The sequence below is a fragment of the Peromyscus maniculatus genome, chromosome 2 (genome assembly GCF_049852395.1).
Source record: "Peromyscus maniculatus bairdii isolate BWxNUB_F1_BW_parent chromosome 2, HU_Pman_BW_mat_3.1, whole genome shotgun sequence".
Classification (NCBI taxonomy): domain Eukaryota; kingdom Metazoa; phylum Chordata; class Mammalia; order Rodentia; family Cricetidae; genus Peromyscus; species Peromyscus maniculatus.
Window position 1 is genome coordinate 118,777,759 of NC_134853.1, and position 23,372 is coordinate 118,801,130.

The window sequence follows — 23,372 nt, forward strand, 5'->3', positions numbered from 1 at the left end:
AACATAACAATAAGTTTGACTATTATAGATGACTAATTATTAATCTGTATTTTAATTATATATTACATTTTTAAATGAGCTGCATAAACGCAGTACCCCAAAAAAGAGTAGAAATATATATACAGTATAACAAAATTAACTTTAAATTTGTTCAATAAACCAAAATCCATACCAATATAAAATATTTAAGATTAATAATTGTTTTTGGATTAATGTAGATTCAATAATCTACCATTCCACATCAGATTCCCACATTGTTGACATGAGTCTAGAGACAGTTCAATTACTCAAGTGCCTGCCATATACATATGAATATCTGAGTTCAATCCTCAGAACTCACATTTAAAAAATAAAAATTAAATTAAAGACAGTAGTGGTACATGCCTTTAATCCCAGCACTCCAGAGGCAGAGGCAGGTAATCTCTGAGTTTGAAGCCAGACTGGTCTACAGAGTGAGTTCCAGGACAGTCAGGGCTACAGAGAGAAACTCTGTCACAAAAAAACAAACAAATTAACTAACTAACTAACACTAAATAAATAAATAAATAAATAAATAAATAAATAAATAAAGGCATGGTGGTGCACACTTATCATCCCAGCACTTGGCAGGCTGAAATAGGCAGATCCCTGGAGCTTGCTTACCAGCTATCCTAATCAAATTGGTGTGGTTAGGACCAAAATGAAACAAACAAGAGTCTGTGTGTATGATGTTAGTTATTATTCTCTCCATGCAAACAAGCAATTCTGTGTGCTCTTGTCCTTCTCTGGACTAAATATCCAACACAATCGCTTCTTTTCTGATACAGATATAGCTGATATATATATATATATATCGATATATATATAGATAGATAGATATAGTAGGTACGTAGATATTAACAGAAAAAATAACTCAGATGCTATTTTTAAAAGGGACAAAATCAGAAAACAAGTACCATGAAACCAATGACTGGACCCAACCTCTTCAATAACACAAAGGACTTGGATTGAAGTCTAAGAAAAGCTATTGATGTTTTCCTGCGCACCTGTGAAACTCACCAAGTACTTATGACTCTCTTACTGTACTGAAAGCAACACAATCTTTGGTGGCTGGCTGTGGACCTAGCCTTGTGCCAGGGAAAAGCCTCACCTGTTTTTCCAGGGGAAAGGCCCGGAGCTGTGAAATGGGAGTCAAGGTGGGGAGTCAGCTTATGGTTGCCATGGACCCTGAAACAAACCATTACCCTTCAGAGTCTCTGTCACACCACCGGAAACAGGCCTGGCAATCTCGAAGCCCTTATCAGCCCTTCACTGTCCTCATGCCTGCTCTCCAGGGCTCATTCCAAAGAAAACAAAAAGCAGTCAGTGACCAACATAAACACACTGTAATGAAACACATCCGATTGCCATGGCTGGTCCGCTGACGTGGCCTTCTCTGAAACTGCTCCCTTGAATGTACAGGGGCAATGTTCATTGTAGCTAGAGTTTTCCTGCCTTGCCCACAGTCAGGACAAATCTTTGTCACCCGCCAGTCCCACAGCCGCTCAGACCCAACCAAATAAACACAGAGACTTATATTGCTTACAAACTGTATGGCCATGGCAGGCTTCTGCTAACTGTTCTTATATCTTAAATTAATCCATTCCCATAAATCTATACCTTGCCACGTGGCTCGTGGCTTACCGGCATCTTCACATGCTGTTTGTCATGGTGGCGGCTGGCAGTGCCTCCTTCCGCCTTCCTGTTCTTTCTTTTCTCCTTTCTGTTAGTCCCGCCTATACTTCCTGCCTAGCCACTGGCCAATCAGTGTTTTATTTATTGACCAATCAGAGCAACAGATTTGACATACAGACCATCCCACAACAGTTCATCGTCCTGCAAAGTCCAATGCTTCAAACAGAGCAGTTACTGCTCTTCCAAAACTGATTATTTTTAAATTTGTGGGATCCTAAAACCTTGTCTCAGAGACTGAGGTCCCTGTGACGCAGAGATGCTCGTTACCACAGCACACCCTGTAATGATATGGCGTGGGAGGACTTGGCAGGTTGGGCCAAGGTGCCCTAGTGGTGAGGGAAACACACCATGCAGATGCATAGGCCGGCAGCTGAGTGATGAAAAGTTACTCATTCCATGCAGACACAGCATCCACGTGGAGAGTTTATTATGAGAGAGGGAGAGAGAGGGAGGGAGGGAGGGAGGGAGGGAGGGAGGGAGGGAGGGAGAAAGGGGAAAGAAGGGAAAGAGGGAAAGCGGAGGTGTGCACACCCCATGGCGAGAAAATGGAGGAAGGGGGAGAGGAAGAAGAAGGAAGGAGTCTTTCCCCAAAGGAGGCCTTACATCAGGACACAGGGCAGGCCAGAATGCCAACACGCCCCACCCCCTTCCCTTCTACTAAAGGACGGAATCCCCAGTGAAGTTCGAACAGTGCATAGTTTACTCTGAGGTGAAGTCTTTTGAACAATAGATGGATGTGAATTCTTCCCTGGAGTTTTAAGATCCAATTCGATGAGACATCCCCTTTCCTCCAGGGGGCGCTGTAAGGTACATGAAAAATGCTAAATTTGCCCCTTCAACAGACCATCAGGTCTTACAGCTATCAGAAAAGAAAGCCGCGGTTGAGTCTTGCAACAGAGAAAGCGATTCCTGCTGCCTTCCAGCACCAACAGATACAAGTGCCCAGAGAGCACGGTCATTGGTGACACTGGCCTGCCGACGACGCTGGGCTGCCTGCGATGCCGAGGCCGCAGGCTCTGTCCACATCATCAATGTTTCTCTCTGCCTCCCGCTCGGCTCTGCTCCTTCCATTAACACAGGAGCTGACAGATTGGTTGAGAATCTGCAACTAATATTTTGAGGCCATAAGAGATGATTGTGCTGTCTCTAATTACAGAGTTGATCATTTTAGCAGATCATGATGGATGACTCGTGACGGTGGTCAGCGCCTCCTGTATATTTTTAGGTGGAATGCTTTCTTTTGACAGACAGTTTACAGAGACATATGTGCATCCCATTTTAATTAATGGAAGAAATGATTCATTCACAAGTGAAAGATTTAATTAAATAAAGGGTCAGCATGGGTCAGCCATGAATTGCAAAATACCCTGGATGTTCATTGTGGTCCCCACCATCTCTGCATGCTGTCTGGAGTGTGCAAGGCAATAAAGACACCCCTGCAAAGGAACAGAATGAGATTCATTCATTCACTCAACAAATATTAATTGGGCCCCCGCTGTGTCTGAGGCACTGTGCTGGGCCCTGGGGAGGCGATGGATAGACAGAAATGGCTGCTGTTGGTATGGCATTTACAAGAAAGAAAAAAAAAAGACAAGAAAATGGGACCTAATTATTACAGATCATAGTATGTTTGGGGAAGGAAAAAATAGCAGGGTGTTTTCTGTCAGTGTTTAGGAATGGTTTCTTTAGAAGCTTGACACCCATCTTTACAATATTATACTTGTTTAACATTGGAATATATATATATCAGAAGCCAGTCTGGTTTACATCCAGTAACTAAAATATTTTATTCTAAAAGTAGCAGTCATCCAAATGAAGTGACCGAGGACATGCCGGAGAATGTAATTGTTTTCTGCATTAGCTTCCTCCTCTGAATTGACCAACCTGTGCTGTCAAGCCAGGCACAGCCAGGCTTCTCAGCTGCCCCACCTCAGGCAGTGACAGTCTTTTGTTGACCTGGAGAAGTAACAGAAGTATCCTGTGGCTGTCCGCCAACACATGGCTGGCCCAGTGGCAGAGCAAGGCCCCGGTTAATGTTGACAGTTCACATTCTTAATACATGATTGCTACAAGTAGTAGTTTCACTCGCTCCTATAACTTGCCTCATTCTACATTTTTCTGGTTGTTTCTATTCTTTTCTTGTCCCATTATTTGAGGACAGAGGTTGTAACTTTCTTGCTACTGGACCCAGCCAACATAGACTAGCCCTCAGTAAGTAATTGTTGAATGAATGGGTAGAGTTCATGCTACCTGATTTAGGAACTGAGCATAGAATAAACTGACAATAAACAAGCCCCTCAAAGCTTGCCAAGACAGTTGAAATAAAACCTACATTGCCAAATCTAAATTGCCTGTCATGGCAAACTACTTGTCTTGCCCTCTGCCTGCCCCTCCAGTCTCATCTCCTACTATCTTGCTCACCTACACAGCATGAGCCACAGGCCTTGTATGGGATGCTCATGGCTTCTAGACTTTCTACCCCAAAATCTTTTCTTCAAAGTGAACTTTTCCAATATTCTGATCTGTTGCTTTCTATCTCCCTCACCTTAATATAATGCTTTCTTTTTACATTTTAAATGTTTACCTATTTATTATCATGTATATGTATGAGTGTGTCTGCGTGTGGGTGTGTGCACCATGTGTACACAGGTGTCCTAAGTAACCAGCAGAGGGTGCTAGATTCCCCTGGAACTGGAGTTACAGACAGCTGTGAGCTGTCCAATGTAGGTGCTGGGATGCAGGTCCTCTGCTAGAGTAGCAAGCCCTCTGAGCCACTGAGCCATCTCTGCAGCCCCGGTTTCTCTTTTCTTATAGTGGTATCACTCATGGACATTAAATTACATATTTCCATGTTTATAAATTTATTGCAGAGTCCCTGTACTTAGAGTATATAAACTGTTGAAGGCAGAAGGCAGGTCTGTTCCTGATCAGCCCTGTGTCACCATGCCATTGAATGAATCGGGAACAGAGGATCTGGGTTTCCTTTTTCTGGCAAAATAGTATAAAAACTATCCAAGTCGATTACTTCGTTTACTAAGTAGGGTTGCCTCCAAAACACGACAATGCTCCCAAGGCCCTTGCAGTACTGGTTAACTTCAGAATGACAGGAAGGAAGAAACCACGGCTTTTAGTCTCACAGAAAATGAAAACACAGCCTGTAAGAGGCCTCCCAGCCTCCAAACGTGACCAGATCTCTTCTGCAGTTTCTTAGCACAGATCGGGTCCTTTTGCAGCTCACCACCCCTGAGATTAAAAGAGAGTTGAACAGAGCCCGTGGCAAGCATTTGCCTAACGACCAAGGCCCTGGGTTCAATTCCTAGCATGATGAGGGAAAATGAAGCTGTGAAGTTAGTCCTGATTTCAAAGCCAACAAACACAGGATTTCTAAAGCTTTCACATGATCTGGCTAAAAGCACACTGATAGGGAAACTTGGATGTTTCCTTTGGCGGCTTCCACCGACTGAGAACCAGAAAACTGAAAAGACAGATGCCTGTATTTGCCTCAGATGTCTTGGTGATAGAGAGGCCGGGCGAGAGCTGTGCTCCGAGATATTGTCGGGGAAACAATGGCTGTGACTAACACTAGCTGGACTGGAAGCAAGGAGGGACGAGCAGGTTTTCTTTCACTCTTGTGTGAGCAGTCGGAGCCTTGATATACTGTGACTTGGGGTGGGGTAGGGTGTTCAGAGCACTTTGTCCCGGAAGTCTGTCCAGAGAGCCAAACAATGCGGGCTGTTCCTGGCAAGGCCTGGGCTGGCTTACTCAAATCACTGTGTAAGGAGAGGTGCTTCGGGGTAACAGAGCTGGCTCCATTTCTACCATGACCACATCGGCCCTGGTTTCCGCTGTGCAAAAACAAAATTCTAAAAAATGTCTGTACCAAATTGTATGTGGCTTTTGTTTTATAAACATTTTTTTTTTTTTCAGTCTGTGGAAACTGCAATAAAAACCAATACCGTATCCAGTTGCTTTCCAGAGAGCAAAATCAACTTGGGAGATCTGTCCTCTCAGCACGGGTCCTGTCTTCGATAACAGATATGTGACTACAGGCAAGGACAGAGCGGTGGGTAGTTGGCACCTCATCTTGGAAACACAAGCTTCCTTAGGCTTCAACAGGGAGATATTTGTAGTCAAGGAAGTGTTCTTGGCAAAGGCAGGGGTCTGCTAGGCAAGAGAGAAATTTGCGTAGTGAGGGCGTCATGCTTGCTGGGCCCAGACACACCACAGGCAGTGGAACTCCTGAGAGCTTTGCTGTTCCCAGCCTCTTGGACCCTTCCCTGAAGCTCACCCCTCAGCTTCGCTTTCAACGGGAATCCATTTAAGGCAAGTGGATGAAAGCTTACAACAGGATGTCGTTTCCTTTCAAAGACAAAGCAGGCCAGGGTGACAGCATTAACGGAATAAACACATTCTAGAAGAAAATAATCGAGTCAAATTCTCATCATTTGAACACATGAAATCACAAGAGTTGAGTATCAGGGTTCTTTCCCTTGTGTGGAAGAAAATGTGGACCTCAGTGTCTCTGAGGACACACTCATTCACAGCCAATCACAGACAATTCAAGGCTTATACAACATATATTTTACTCTTAGTAAGACTGCCGTTGTCAAATTTGACTTTTGTCAGTCACAGCTGTGCCTCAAATTCTGCATCTTTTTTTTGGGGGGGGGGGCATGTGGGGGAGGGGAGAGATAGGCTTACTTAAAACTATTGTTATGAAAATTTAATTAGATAATAAAGCACTTGCACACTGTCTGATCTATGCTAAACTCTTCATAATGGAATCTGGGAAGTCACCATCATTACAACTGTAATCATTTGACATTGTTCTTATAGTATTTGCTGCGAATAATTTTTTTAGTTATAATTTTTTATTTTCTAAAATTATGATTTCATCATTTCCCCTGTTCCTTTTCTTCCCTCCAGTTCCTCCCAGGCACGCATCTTTCTCTTCCCCGAATTCATAGCCTGTTTTTCTTGAATTATTCTTACATATGTGTACACACACACACACACACACACACACACACACACACACACTCCTAAATATATAACTAAACCTTCTCAGTCTGTACAATGTTACCCACATCAGGCCAGACCATTTGGTACTGGACAATCTACTGGGGAGAGGATCTCCTCCCTGGGGAAGATCCCTCCTCCTACCCTCAGCATTCCCCAACTGTCTGCAGTTCTTCCCCCTGCCACACTGGCATGGCCATCGGCGTCATGGGTGCTCAGGTCCTGTTTGGGCAGTCATGTCGGTTAGACTTTGGGAGTGTAGCTTTTCTGACTTTTGGAAGAGAAACAATCTCACAGCAAACTTTAGCTCTCACCGTCTTTCCTTTAGCTCTCACCGTCTTTCCGATCCCTCTTCTGCAATGATTTCGGAGCCTGCAATGCAAGAAGGGTGCTGTAGATGCATCGGTTGGGATCAGGCGCCACACCATCTCCTGTTCTCTGCATTTTGATCAGTCGTGGTTTCCTATAAAGGTCTTTGTTGCAAAAAGAAGTTTCTTTGATAAGGGATGAGAACTATACTTCTCTGTGCATAGAAGCATACATATTTAGAATGTAGTTAGAATTATGCTGATTTAGTAAAGTGGTAGTTATAGGTTCTCCTCCAAGATCCATGACTTCACAAGCTAAAAAGTAGAAACAACCTAAATGTCCTTCAACTGATGAATGGATAATGAAAATGTGGCACATATATGCTATGGAACACTACTCCGCTGTAAAGAAAAATAAAATCATGGAATTTGCAAGTAGATGGATGGAATTAGAAAAGATCATATTGAGTGAGGTAACCCAGACCCAGGAAGACAGTGACAAATATTCTCTCTCATCTCCAGCTCCTTGCTCCAAGTCTTCAGATGGGAGTATGCATTAGGAAGCAATTGCAGAAACCATGAAAGTAGAAAGGGACTGTGGGAGGCAGGAAGCAATGGAGAGGGGAATAGCAGAATACAAATGACTGGGGGGAGGGGAGAAATGGAAAAACAGGGAAGCTTTAATGTGAAGAGGAAGATAAATACAGAAAAATGAAAGAGATGAAATAACAATAAGAATGTCTGAAAAAGTCATGAGGAGCCAGGCAGTGGTGGTGCATGCCTTTAAATCCAGCACTTGGGAGGCAGAGCCAGGTGGATCCCTGTGAGTTCAAGGCCAGACTGGTCTACAGAGTGAGATCCAGGACAGGCACCAAAACTGCACAGAGAAACTCTGTCTTGAAAAAAAAAAAAAAAAGTCATACGGTAACACATTCTTATCTATCTACCTAAATTACATGCAATACATTTAAGTCTGTGTATACATATATAGTTCAAATGAAATTTTGTCATCTCAGCTGACAATGCTCCCTCCAAGAGATTGGACTGGAGAGACGGCTCAGTGACTCAAAGCACTTGCTGCTCTTGCAGAGGATCTGGGTTGAATTCCCAGCACCCACCAGCAACTCACAACCATCTATAACTCCAGTTACAGAGGATCTAATACCCTCTTCTGGCCCTCCACAGACATGCATGAGGTGAACAAACACACATGCAGAAAAATGCCCATACACATAAGATTAGAATTAAAAATAAAATAAAATATGTAAACATGCCCATAAAGTAAATTTCTCTGAAAAAATACTGCAGAGGATGCTATAGAGTTCTTGAGGTATTTTCTTTGGATAATTCAGATGAACAGAGAGCACTCGAATCAATATGCATGTCTACCTGCACTAGAAGATCAACTCCTATTTGGCATCCTCTTTACTCCTCTCTCCTCAGCGTCTAACACCTAGAACTGCTCAAAAGATATTTGTTGTAGGTCTGCATGGCTCAGAGAGTGAAGATACCTGCCCCACAAGCTCTGTGACCCACCTGAGTTCAATTCTCAAAACCCGCATAAAGATACAGGAAGGAACAAACTCCGCAGTGTTATTTTCTGACATTGACATGTACACCATGCCCCCCATGGTACATTCACATGCACAATAATAATACATAAGTCAGTATTAAGATATAAAATATATGTGTGTTACAAATTGTGTATCTGTAAACATGGGAGAAATTAATGCCTGATTCAAATTACTCTTGCATCCAACACTTTCCTAACAAAGCAATTTTATATATGATAAAGATAAAAACAGAAGTGGCTGTGGACAAGGGGACTCTTCCTTCTTGTATTTCACCCTGCCTGGTGGTCTGTGTTAAACATATCTCACTCAGAAGAAGCTATGTGGCCTTTGAGAACATTCTCAGATGTGTCATTTGAAATACTGACTCATTATTTTAATTGCACCTTTCTTAAATTAGGGTCAGAATTCTTTTCCTATCATCATTCTTTTCATCTATTTTAGGAAAGAGCTGTCACTGTCTTATGTCCCAACTAATTGGATAAGTGATTTCTTCTGACCTTGAAACAATTAAGTGGAAAGTATACCCAGCAACTATAAATTGATAGCCTTCACCTTTTCAAACTGCAATGTATAATATGAAATTCATTTGGACAGTGCTTTGAATTCCAGAGGCCTCTTCTGAAAGAGTATACATGAGTCAGCAAAAGATGTGGAGTTGACAGTGGAGACATCTAAACACAGTTCAAGCCAAGTGAAGGATTTTCCACTGGACCACACGGAGAGAATAATGTGTTGTTCAAGGGCCATTGTGGCCTCTAGTATAATCCCCATCTGGGAAGTATGAAAGGAAGCTGGGTAATAGCATAAGTGGCTTCCTTGATGCTGGAGCCAAGAGAAGGCTGTTAGGTTCAGGGCAGTCCTGCATACCATACCCTTGGTCTGATGGTGCAAGGGCACTGGATTGAATGTCTGTGTCCCTGACCACAGGGTTTATTATATACTGAAAAACATAAGCCCAAAGTGATGACATTAAGAGGTGGGACATTTGAGAGGTGATTAGGCCATGAGGGTGGAGTGCTCATGAATAAGATTAGTGTCTTTGTAGCAGAGACTCAAAGAGATCCTGCACCTCCTCTCCTGTGGACACTATCATGAGATGCAGGCAGTATGCAACCCATGAGTGGGCCCTTAGCAAACAATAAGCCTGCCAAAAATTCAATAATGGAACCCCAGCCTTATAAGTAAGAAAAATATGTGTCTGCTTTTTCATAAGCCACTCAGTACAAGGTATTTTGTTATAGCAGCCCAGATTGACTTGGACAGCAAGGTATGGACATTTCCTGTGAGCCAGCATGGACAATGCTGTGGAGAAAGCTGAACTGTAGACTTCAAGTTCTGTCAAACTAAACCCACTGGGTAAAGAGACTCCACAATGTGAGCTCATGGGAAATAGTCCCTATTCATCCAGGGCCTGTGTAACAGACTAGTCAGATCAAAGGAAAAAGTGTCCTAAAGTTACAAGTAAGAAGTCCAAATGGAAATCACCAGAAAGCCCTGAGATGCACTCTACTAGAGAAAGGACCAGCAAGAAGAAGAAGAAGAGGAGGAGGAGGAGGAGGAGGAGGAGGAGGAGGAGGAGGAGGAGGAGGAGGAAGAAGAAGAAGAAGAAGAAGAAGAAGAAGAAGAAGAAGAAGAAGAAGAAGAAGAAGAAGAAGAAGAAGAAGAAAGGAAGGAACGAAGGAACAAAGGAATGAAGGAAGGGAGATGAAGATTTTCCTGTGCTTCATCTCTCCTCCCCTCCATTGCTCAGGCATGGAAAGAGTCATAAACTGAATAAGAAGTTGAAAAGAATGGAAGATCCAGGAGAAAGAAACATGAAATTCCCCCCACACCCTACCCCTTATAGTCTCCTTCATTCTCCATAGCATCCAGAACCTCCAAATTTGCTCCCAATATATAGCTTGTGTACCCAACAGTCCCTCTATCTGAAATATTCTATCTCACCCTGAGTAGACTATCAGTGTTGGGTATACTTCATTTTCTATAAAAACATGTTCTAAATTACATCAATTATTCTGGCCAGTTTCCGAGGAAAGGTCAACTGGGGAACAATAGCGAAGACAGTCACACCAGAAGTTTGGCTTAGTCTCTGATCCCCATGAGTTTCAATAATGCCTTGGATCAAAGCGACAAAAGAGGAAGTGTTAAGAAGTGGTAGAAGTATGAAAATATTTTGAAGATGGTGTTCATAGGACTTAATGAATGTTCCAAAAGAGATCAGTCTTTGACTACAAAGTTTGTGATCTGGTCAGTTCTCCCAAGTGAGTGAATTCATTATTAACTAAATGAGTGAATAAATGGGGAGACTGAAAAGCCTTTCAACAATGAAGTCAGATTTACGTTTCAAAAACGTACGGTGGCAACACAGTAAAGTACAGGGTGGGCATGGGGGCCAAAAGCCACCAGACAAGTTAAAAGAGAAGACTACTGCAATAGTCCAGAGGAAAGATACTAAGCCCCTGAATACTGGTCCTAAGATGACTTTTGAATGCTGTGATGAGTACACAGGTATGCCATCCAGATCACACTTCAAGGTGAGGCTTTTGCTTCAGTTATCAGGCATGGTACTTATAGACATCCTCCAGGCTCAGACCTTCTGGATTTGCCTCAGTTGCAAAGAGCCCCTGGTCCAAGGTCACATCCTCTCCTTGGGTAGCCTATGTGCAGGACACGATGTCATTGTCACTGAGTAGCTGAAGATCACAACCTGTGCCTCCACCAGCCAGGTTCAGTCACCATCCTCCATAAGTCAATTCAAAGAGCCAAAACAAAAGTGAGAAGCAGAAAAAAGAGATTTACTCAATGTGATCACAGTGGAAAGACCCAGTGACCACCCTCAAGTCCATCTTTGGGGTCCTGACATAAAGTAAGGTTTAAATAGAAGGGAAAAGATGTGAATAACTAAGTAGTCTGGCTAAGATGTGGTCCTGCCCAACAACATCTCACCTCCAAGTCTCTCTTGTAAGGTTGTCTGACAAACTGTAAATCTCCAGGAGACAAGTTCCTCCTCTCAAGTCCCCAGGACTTCAGTCTTTTCTTGCTCCGGTGGGAGATTCCTTGGAAGTTCTAATTTATTGGGGTTCATTGTTGCAAGAGTTTGATAGCCAAAGAGAAGGTCATAGATGTCCCTTTAGAATACATTCATTCCTGCCAGGCAGGCCAGTTATGTCAGCAGGGCATAAAGGCCCAGCTCTTTTGCCTCTCTCTGAAATAGAGCCAACAAACATGTACATTCTACAACTTCCTGTGGAGAGGCTAAAGCTTTCTCAAGTTTCCCCTCAAACTCTCGAGGAGAACAAGTCACACAACATGTTTAGAGGATAGTCAAATTATCTGTTCCTTTTGTCTTTCACTTACAAAACAGAAAATAAAATAATAAATAAATGTTATAAAATCAGTAGCTTTCTCATGTAACAGATGTAACTAATTAGAAAACACAAAGAGAAAACATTAATCCACTCTCTAGAAATACCTAGAGATAAACTTAACAAAAAAATAGATAAGATCTGCATAGATGAAAAAAAACTTAAAATCTAAAAGGCCAAAATGTGGCACTGAAATAATAATAATCTATGAGAAGATTAAATAAAATAAAATTATTTCCCAACTTAAATATTTAATGTTTCCAGAGAAAAAGCCCACAAGCAATTTTGAACCCAACACAAGCTCAAACGTCCAGAAAGATAATCATTCTCATGTAATTTGATGAGAACAGAAGCTGATAAGATTGTTCTATGGGGTTGGAGAGCTGGCTCAGCAGTGAAGAGAGCCTGCTGTCTCGTCACAAGGACCAGAGTTTGCACCCCAGCAACATGTGGGGCAGCTCACACAGACCAGTAACTCCAGCCCCAGAAGATCTGAGGCCTTCTTCTGGCCTCCACAGGTAACCACACCCATAGCCAGACACACACACACACACACTAAAATACATCTTCAAAAATTATCCTAGAAAACAATTTAACTATATAAATCTAGAGTTATTTTAAATGCTCATATACTTTGGACCAAAATTTTAATTTTACAATTTTATCTAAAGAAATGATTAGTGGGCCAGCAAGATGACTTAGCACAGACACACAAGCCTGATGACCTGAGTTCAATCTCTGGGACCCACAATAAAAAAATAAATAAAAATAAATAAAATTTTAAAAAAAAATGTGGTAGCACCCATCTGTAAAACCAGCACTCCTATGGCAAGATGGGAGTCAGAAACCAGAGGGTCACCTGGACGCTTGAGGGCCATTCAGTTAGTCTGTAGGGCAGAAACCAGAGAGATCCTTCCATAAAAAAGGTGGAAAGAGACCTAACTCCTGAATGTCCTCCTCTGACTTTCCCATGGACTCCATGGCATGCGGGTGCCCACCCTCCCACACTCTCACACACACTAGTAATAACAGTGTCACCAAGAACAACAACACATATTTATCAATGAATGCTCAAAGATATGGGGGAAAGCTGAGCTGGCTTAGTGGCAAAGCACTTGCCTAGTAGGCACTGAGTCCATGGGTCCAGTTCCCTGACTAACAAACAAAAACAATTCAAAGACATTTGGAAGTTTAATATAAATGTTAAAATATAACATTTCGATCTTTTATAAAATGAGACACATGTATGCATATGTCCATATGTATGTAGACATATATGTTTACATATGTTTCTATATAGAGAAAAATTGGAACGTCACCAGTGGTTAAACCTAAGTGATAAAATCATCAATATTTCTTAGTTTTAGTCTTCATTTTTTGTGACTATTTTAATTTTACCATGAGGATATTAATTAACCACAAAAAAAAATCTTTTCAAAAGGAAAAGCACTTGATTTCCTCTAGTTTTCCTTTAAATTTTTTCATAGCTGTTATTAAGTGGATTTGAACCAGGCACTGTCACAGTCTGCCAACTTGATCAGAGTCCTAATTTCCTTAAGGATCAATAGAAAACGGACAGGAAAGGCTGGTGGAACAGGTGACATGTGGCTTTGCAGACCACACAGGGAGCGTGGACTCTTAGCTTTTAACGTGATTGCCCTGAAGGAAAGCTGGGACTGTAGGAAATGCCTGGTGTGTGTGTGTGGGGGGGGTAACCTTTGCTTCCAGCCTCCTCCCTAAGCTGTCATTGGAGAAAATGATTAAGTACCACTCCACAATTCATGATACTGGGCTGCTATTTCTAAATTATACAGACTAAATCAATGGACACGCTCTCCTTACTGTACAAAGTGGATAGGAGCCATGTGCACTCAAGTCCTGGAAAACATAAAGACCACGGAGCAGCTGACAGTAAGAAGGTAAATGTGGTTAAAGTAATTAGAATTGATTTTTAAAAGATACTTGTGTGTGTGTGTGTGTGTGTGTGTGTGTGTGTGTGTGTGTGTTTTCCTGAATGTATGCATGTATACCACATGCATGCAGAATCCTACAGACATCGGAAGAAGATACTGGATTCTCTAGAATTTAAGTCACATGCAGTTGTGAGCTGCCATGTGGATGCTGGAAACTGAACTCAAGTCTTCTGCAACAGCAGCAAGTACTCTTAGTCACTGAGCCATCTCTCCAGCTTTGTTAGTGGAATTTTTTTTTTGGCGGGGGGAGCATAAAAAGTCGTAAGAAGTCTTTTTGTTCTATCCCTACTGTAGACAGCAAAGTCCTTGACACTGTCCCTGATGAAGCCACCCCGATTCTGGGATGCATATATTTGTGGTCTCCCCTGATTCCTGCAAATACTCACCCTGATTCATTGTGATGGCAAATTGTGGTGCCATCTACCGAGTTACCAAAGCATGGAGAGTAACCATCATTCCAGACTCCTCTTTCTCTCACTGACGGCATCTCATCAGTTGGCAAGTCTTCAAGGAGGCATCAAGAGAGTCTCCAAAGTCACATTACTTCAAAGTCCTGAAACGAGGCAAGTTTTTCTCATTTTCCTCATTTGATGTGATAAGTGAGAAGGGACAGGGGTGCAGAGGGGGCCAGGGTGGAGGGGATGAATGAGAATGAAGTATAGTGACACACGTGTGTGAACCTGTTTTCTATTTCATTCACGAGACTTTTGCTTTGTGTTCGAAACTAAAAATAATACAGAAAAAGAAATAGTAAAGTGATAAATGAAAAAATCCATCTTGTCTAATCAAAAACCACTGAAGACGACTCAGGAGTGCTGTGTCCAGCTGTGGATGGGGAGCCTTGACCACAGTGTGCTGGAGCCTTGACCACCGTGTGCTGGAGCCTTGACCTCAGTGTGCTGGAGCCTTGACCACAGTGTGCTGGAGCCTTGACCGCCGTGTGCTGGAGCCTTAACCACAGTGTGCTGGAGCCTTAACCACAGTGTGCTGGAGCCTTGACCACAGTGTGCTGGAGCCTTGACCACAGTGTGCTGGAGCCTTGACCACAGTGTGCTGGAGCCTTGACCACAGTGTGCTGGAGCCTTGACCACAGTGTGCTGGAGCCTTGACCACAGTGTGCTGGAGCCTTGACCGCTGTGTGCTGGAGCCTTGACCACAGTGTGCTGGAGCCTTGACCGCCATGTGCTGGAGCCTTGACCACAGTGTACTGGAGCCTTAACCACAGTGTGCTGGAGCCATGACTGCAGTGTGCTGGAGCCTTGACCACAGTGTGCTGGAGCCTTGAGAAAGTGGCCAAAATGTGGAAACCAAGTTTCCCTCTTGACAACTAAGCCCTCAAGTGTCTAGTGACCAAGAACTCTGCCTCACAAGTGTTGAAGTAGAACCTCAATGCCATTACCGGGTTAATCTACTTCGTTGGTTTGGGTGAATAACGGTGCATTCTGTTTAATGAACAAATTTCGTCTGACTTCTACTTTTTCTCCATATAAGGTAAATGTCCTATTCACATTTATTTCTCCATTTTCAAAGAAATCTAGTCCACTTTCAACATACGTGTGAAAAATCATAACATCTTACATTCTAAAAATTATTTAAGGTTCTTCAAGTTATAAGCAATTCTGCTTGAGAGTTCTCAAAATAAGTGCAAGTGGCTAGTTAACAAAGATTTTTTGAAGTGGGCTGGTGAGAAAGCCTAGCAGGTAAAGGCACTTGCTGCCAAGGCTGATGACCTGCATTTCATCCATGGAAGCCACATTGTGGAAAGAGAGAACTGACTCACACAAACTGTCTTCTGATCTCCAAACACAAGCATGGCAGATAACAAATACAATGAAATAAATTTTAACTATTTGGAGAAGTGTTCGATGGCATTAGCCTCCACTTATGGAGCAGGGGAGATGGCTCAGTGGCTAAGAGCACTTTCTGCTCTTGCAAAGGACCTGGGTTCAGTTTCCAGCATCCACATGGCAGCTCACAACTGCATTTAACACCCATTACAGTGGATCCAGTATCCTCTTCTGACATCTATGGGTGTCTGCCTGCGTGTGATGCTCACACACACACACACACACACACACACACACACACACACATTCTGTCTCTGTTTCTGTCTGTCTCTTTCTGTGTCTATTTCTTTCTCTCTCTGTATCTCTCTGTCTGTCTGTCTTTCTCTCTCCCTATTTCTCTCTCTCTCTCTCTCTCTCTCTCTCTCTCACACACACACACACACACACACACACACACACACACACACACACCCCATACACACATAAAATAAAGTAAATATTTTTTAATATTGACTATCATCAAGAATACAAATGACAAATTTTGGCAAGGATGTGGGGATAAGCAGACCATTATTCAGTGTTGATGGGAGTGCAGATTTAAAGAGCCACTATGGAAATAAGTTTAGTGATTTCTCAAAAAGCTAAAGATAGAACTACCATATAATCCAGTTGTGGCACTCCTGAGCACATCATCAACAGACTCTACATCCTTCTACAGAGACACCGCTCATCCATGTTTCACTGCTGCTCAATTCACAACAGCTAAGAAATGGGATAAGTCTAGATGTCTATCAGCTGATTAATGGAAAATGAAAATGCGGTACATATACACAGTGGAATTTTATCCAGCTGTGAAGAAAACTGAAGTTATTAAATGTGCATGAAAATGGAAAATATTACACTGAATGAGGTAACCTAAGCCCAGAAAGACAAAAACCGCATGTTCTCTTTCATATGAGGAACCTAGCTTTGGATCTTAAGCTTTGGATCTTTTGCTTGGTATGCCTGTAAAGGCCAGGAAGCTATAAAGGGACCATTGAGGGAAGGGAAGAGGCCTTAGGGGAGGGGGGATATAGAATCTGTGATATGAAAGTGAGGAGCAAAGTATTGGGGTGCAAAGGTTTAAGCAGAGATGAGATTAGGGGGTAGGAAAGAAGAGAGGAGGGTTAACTAAAACTAAGGATGTATGGGAAAATCATTTGGAAACCTGTCAGTTTGTAAAGTAATTAAAAAATACAGTTAAGGGCTGGTGTGATGACTCAGTCAGTAAAGACACTTGGTGCTAAGACTGGTAATCTGGAGGCAATCTCCAGAATACACGTGGTGAAGCAGAGAATTGATACTTGCAAGTCGCCCTCTGACCTCCACACACATACCATATCACACAAATACACACACACACACACACACACACACAGAGAGAGAGAGAGAGAGAGAGAGAGAGAGAGAGAGAGAGAGAGAGAGTAAATATATCAAAAAATTTAATGTATTTTGTAAAGATTTTGAGTGGAAGTATCTTGTGTTAGTAGAATGCTGCTCCCAGAAGCCATAGGTGATTAAACAAATTCCCAGTGCAAGGTATGAGATATCTTTCTACAAGTTGTTGATCAAAGAAGTGGCCCCCCAAAACAATAGACTCCGTTGAATGGAGTATATGACCATTACTCTTGGTTGCCCAATAACTAGATGCAAAACCCTATTGTTGAAGACAGCACACACTTTAGCTGCAGGACATAAAGAAATAAAGCTGTAGCTAAACTGGAAGCTTCTTCCCTGGTGGTGAGTTTTCATAGTGCTAGCAGGTACTTTGCAGGCTGCTGAAGGAGAAAAGTCATCAATGGTCTTACCAATCTGTGAACCCCGAGAGCCATGATACCAACTTTCCAGGAAAGATGTGCTCTTTGATACAATATTGGCATGACTATTATGTGGGTAACCAACCATTTTATAATTGATTTTGAGACCCACTCCATGAGAGGAAAATCATGACAGTTTAGTACTGTCAGCCTAGCTAAAAGCCCAAGGCTGGGGAAATCATAGGCCCAGGGAGGAACCTACTCTACTGTTTTGCTAGGTGAATGTATTATCAAAGTGCCTTCTCAATATTTATGTTGATATCTTCCTCTCAGGGCAGCTCTGAGCCTTGGTTTCAAAAGTTTCATTTTGCCATGGATGATAATTAACACAGTGACTCAAAACTGGTCAAAATACGTAGAAGAAGTGACTGACGGGCCTTCAGCTATACATGGACATCCACATCGCCTCTACAAGCCTCAGGAAACATCACAAAAGAGGGAACAGAAAGAGTGTAAGAGTTGTAGGACAGGAAGGAGTGCTGTAAAATGCTGGGTTCTGCATATGACATGGTGATGGTACTCTCGAATTCATGGCAGCTATAGCTACCTGTACAACACTTGCACAAGATGGGGCCCACAACATTCCATCAGGAAAGACAGAGGGGCTCCTGAGGCCCCATCCTTCCTGAGGAGCTATTGACAGTTAAGAGGTGCGGGAGTCATCTTTTACAATGATGAGCACTGATCAGTTGCTCGTGTTCCAATAATACCCCACCCATAGTTATGCATATAATCCTAATTAAATTCAGTGGGTCACAAAACCAAAACATGAAAATAGTTGAAGGACTTGTCACAAAAGAGTAATTTAACAAGAGTAGAATGGGTATGAGAGAGGGTGAGGTAAAAAGATAAAATGTATTATATGCAAGTATGAAATTGTCAAACAACAACAAGTATTTTTTAATGCTACTTGAATCTACTGAAACTCACCTAGATATTTGATCAAGGTCAACAATAGTGCTTCTGATGTTGTCCCTTTCCATTGTTTGCCAATGTCAATTATCTAAAATTATCAAAAGTATTGTTTTTCACAACAAACAATAACTACATAAAGAAAAATAAAAAAGCAAAACCTAAAAGTGCTTGTGTGCTCTTGGATGGTTAGGAAAATCTAAATGTGTACTGTGGTTTCTGTAATAAAAACGCCCAAACCAGGCAAGGTCATGCTCGTGGAGTGAAGCCCATCAGAGCAGTGTCTCCGGTTCACCTGTAATGATTTGCAGTTGTGACCGAGTTTTTGCCTTTACAAGGAAAAGGCAGGGATCATTGGGGTTTGGAGTAGGGTGCCGAGGGTTAAACCGCTCAGTAGAGACCTTTGGAAGAATTTGAAAAAGCCTTCTTGTTTCTGGAAAGGGATAGAAGAGGGAAACAGGCAAGTGGGTGGAAACTAAACAAAGAACTTTCAAGAACATCTGTGCCTTATATATTTACTTTTTATTGATACAATACATCATGCTTTAATCCCAGATACTTGGGAGTCTGGGGGTTGATTGCTTGAGCCACGTGTTAAAGACCAGCTTGGACAACAAAGAGACCTAATCTCAAATAAATAATTAATGCCTATTGTTTTTATATATGATGTAAAATATGATGTTTTAAAATATATATTCAGCATATTGATTGGTTGTGATTTTCTGTACTGGTCTCTGTTGCCAAGGGAAGTTTTCTTGATGAGGGGTAAAGACTACACTTATCTGAGTGTATAAGAACACATGTTTATAGATCGTTGTTAGGGATTATGTTGGTTTAGTTAATTAGTGGTTGTAGATTCTCCTCCAATCACCATGATTTCACTAGCACGTAATAGTTAACTAGGTTTCCAGTGCCAGGCATGGTTTTCCTCTTACTAAATGAGTCTCAAATCCAATTAGAGAGCAGTTAGTTACCACGAAGATATGCACCCTTAGGGTTATCATATCATGTTAGTCATTAATGTGGTACATAGATGTCATAACTGGGTAGGACTTGAGTCCCTCTCTCCTTTGGAAGCTTGCATGGAACCTTCTCATACCATGAAAGCTAGTACTCAGGGAGGGATCATTCAGGCCAGTTCCAACTCAGGGGTCCCTGGGCCCTGTTTTTGAAGTGCATGGAGTCTTCAGCAATGGGGACTTACCTTCCATCTCTGGGAGGTAACCAAGGGCAACAGCAATAGGCTACATATTTGAGAGTTTCTTAGACAGCCCTGGCCAATAACCCAAAAGAGGGCTTCCCATGTCTGGTATTGGAGTTTTTGTTAAGCAGGCTTTGGTTCTTGAAGAAAGTGTTGTCAGCCCAGATAAGAAAAGTTCCTTAAAGCTATATATGTATATTTATACACTGAATTAGGTGTGTTATGGATTTTTTTTAGGTTAATAGTTAATAATACAATTCCTGTGTCTTCTTTTGACCATCCATATTGTTATTTTACCTACCAACCCTCTTCTCCTTCCCTAAGAAGCATCCCTCCCCCTGTCATATCAGCTGTGTCCTGCTCTTCCCCTTTACCCTCCTCATATTTACACCCTTCCCCTCCCTAAGGATCTCTTCCTTTTCCCAGTTCCCTGGTCAGATTACTTGTGCCCAGCTAGTCCCCTCTCTATGGCTCCCCAGTACCCCTATCCTGGCAGTGGTCCTACACAACCAATCAATATGTGGAGTTGCAAAGCCCAGTCACAGATACAAAAATACTCCCACACCTAAGGCTCAGGGACACTGGGAAAGGGGGAGGGAAAATTGTAAGAGCCAGAGGATCAGGGACGTTGGATTGTGGCTCCTAGGAATGTCAGAAACTACACCAATAAAATCTCACTAACACCACTCAAGCATGAGCTAAACAAGAATGGCACCAATGGACATGACAAACTGCACAGGGAAAAGGCCACAAGGCCTCAGTCCTACACACAGAACTACATGCAACGGAGTAAAGCTAGGAGCCGGGGAGGTGGCCCTCTCTAGGGAAGAGCACACCAATTGGTTGTTCAGTGCTAAATGGTCGGCCCTGAAATAGCCATAGAAGTAACATGATATGGACTCAACAAGTTATCTTTGGGAATATAGATGTATATACAAATACATATATGCATGCAGTAACAATTGATGAAAAAGGAAGCCATGAATTTAAAAAGAGTCGGGAGGGATATATAGGAGGGTCTAGAGCAGTGGTTCTCAACTTTCCCAATGCTTCCTCCCTTTAATACAGTTTCCCATGCTGTGGTGACCCCCAACCATAAAACTGTTTTGTTGCTACTTCATAATTGTAATTTTGCTGCTGTTATGAATCATAATGTAAATATCTGGTATGCAAGATCTCTGATATGTAGCCCCAAAGGTGTTGAGAACCATTGGGCTAGAGGCAGGAAAGATAAGGGAGAAACATTGTAATTAATTTGTGTCTCAAAATATACATATGTATATATGTATATGTATATGTATATGTATATGTATATGTATATGTATATATATAGCATATGCAAAGTGTAAAAAAGCAAAGCTGAATAAAAACAAGTAAATCTGTGCTTTATTTCTAGATGGCTTTTGATAACTGGTATAAATCTCTATAAATAATTACAATATTCTATCATTTAAGAAATAATGAAAGTCTGTTCATATTCAGGTGTGTGTGTGTGTGTGTGTGTGTGTGTGTGTGTGTGTGTGTGAAATGTTCAGGGTTGGAGACTTAGGTCCATAGTAGAGAACTTGCCTACCTTACACAAGGCCCTGGGTTTAAATCCTTAGCACTAAAAGAAGAGGGAGGAGGAGATGAGAAGAAAAAGGAGAGTCAAATGTTTGTGGGATGGTGAGTGTGTGTTTGTGTGAGTGTGTGTGGTTGTGTGAGTGTGTGTTTGTGTGAGTGTGTGTTTGTGTGAGTGTATGTGTTTGTGGTTTTGGATGTGTGGGTGTGAGTGTGTGTGTGTATGTGTGAGTGCATGTGTGAATGTGTGTATACGTGTGTGTGCATGTGCATGTGTGTGAGTATATGTGTATGTGGGTGTGAGTGTGTTATGTGAGTATGTGTGTGAGTGTGTGTGTATATGTGTGTGGCAGATTAGCAAAATCAAATTAACTTAAATATTCCTTACTGTCTTAGTTAGGGTTTCTATTGCTGTAAAGAAACACCATGACCACGGCCACTCTTATAAAGGAAAATATTTGGTTGGGGCTGGCTTACAGTTTCAGAGGTTTAGTCCATTGTCATCATGGTGAGAGCATGGCGGCACGCAGGCAGACATGGTGCTGGGGAAGGAGCTGAGAGTGCTACATCTGGATCTGCAGGCAGCAGGCAGGCAGAGAACTGGCTTGAGCTCCTGAGACCTCAAAGCCTACCCTCTAGTGACACACTTCCTCCGACAAAGCCATACTACTCCAACAGGGCCACACCCCACATGAGCCTATGGGGGCCTCCTATTCAAACGGCCACACTTACCTTACACAGTTACTATTCATTCGCAGCAAGAGCACTTTAGCCAGTTCTTTCTCTGATTTTCACCGGGAGTATCTACACTACTATGCCTCCCCTTTATCTTATCAAGTCTTAGTTCATCACATACACAGAGGACTTTTGTGAATAAAACAAAACAGAAAAATAAATAACAACAGAGTATCATGCCAAAGAGGCATGCGTATGTAGATTAGCAGCCTTTCAAATCATGGCAGGCTAGATATGAAAAGCAAAGGATAGTAACTGCCCACAGGCAGGCCTGTGTAGAGGAGGGCCAGCTTGAAAAAATCTGCATTGTGTTTAGGGATAAGAATGGTTTAATACCATATTATTATTTCTCTCTGGATGTAGACACATCATTTGTAAATACAGCAGAAACTGTAATTATAGAAAATATCTAACACAGTCTTTAATATTTAATTAGTCTCCCCAGTGAAAATCAACCACGTAGAAAAGAAATGCTTTCTCAATAGGTTAATATTAATTGCTTAACAACCCTGACATCGATATTTATGGAATACTTATGAAACAAGCCTTCATGAAGTGGGAATGTGTTCATCCATCTTCTGGGGAAGATTTTTCAAGGTGTCAAATTCATTTTGCAATCTGCCTCTTCATGTTGTGAAAAATTTTAAATTACTGTTGATTTGAATGCTCTTTGAAGGGCTTTTTTTAAAATCCCTATCTGAGAAAAAAATCAGAACAGATTAATCTGGTATTCTTTATGTATGTCATTTCCCAATCTTGCATGAGGAAGGGGATAATTTTATGAAGAAGCATGATGAAGTAAAAGAAGCTGGAAAGACAGTATCAGCATATGCAGCTAGACATAAATGTAAAGAATTAAAGCCAGGAAATGCCTTATCAGGAAATAGAGAGTTGAGGGTGTGGATCAATAGCAGAGTACTTGCCTAGCATGTACAGGGACCTGGGTTCAGTCCCCAGCACCAGGGGAGAGAGGGGAGGGACAGGAGAGGAGAGTAGGAGATGGAGAAAAGGGGTAAGAAAGAAGAGGAAAGTGAACATTTTCTGTGATTTGAAGAATTACTCTTACGGCAATATATAATGACTATTCATCTATCCATTTACTCTCTCAGTAATATATGATAACTATCCACTCTGCCCACCTTGGTCTGGGCACTGAAGACACACAAGCAAGAAACAGATGTGATTTACTATGCTAAACTCACTACATACTATACAAACAATACCAACAATAGCAATTGTAGGAGAGAAGGGGTAACAATGTTGAAAATCTTCGTGATTCAAAACATTTTTCTCCTTAGTACCTGGAAATTCTCCTATGAGCTGATCCTGTTGTGAAAGTCGTTACGTGATGGCACAAGGTGTACCAGAC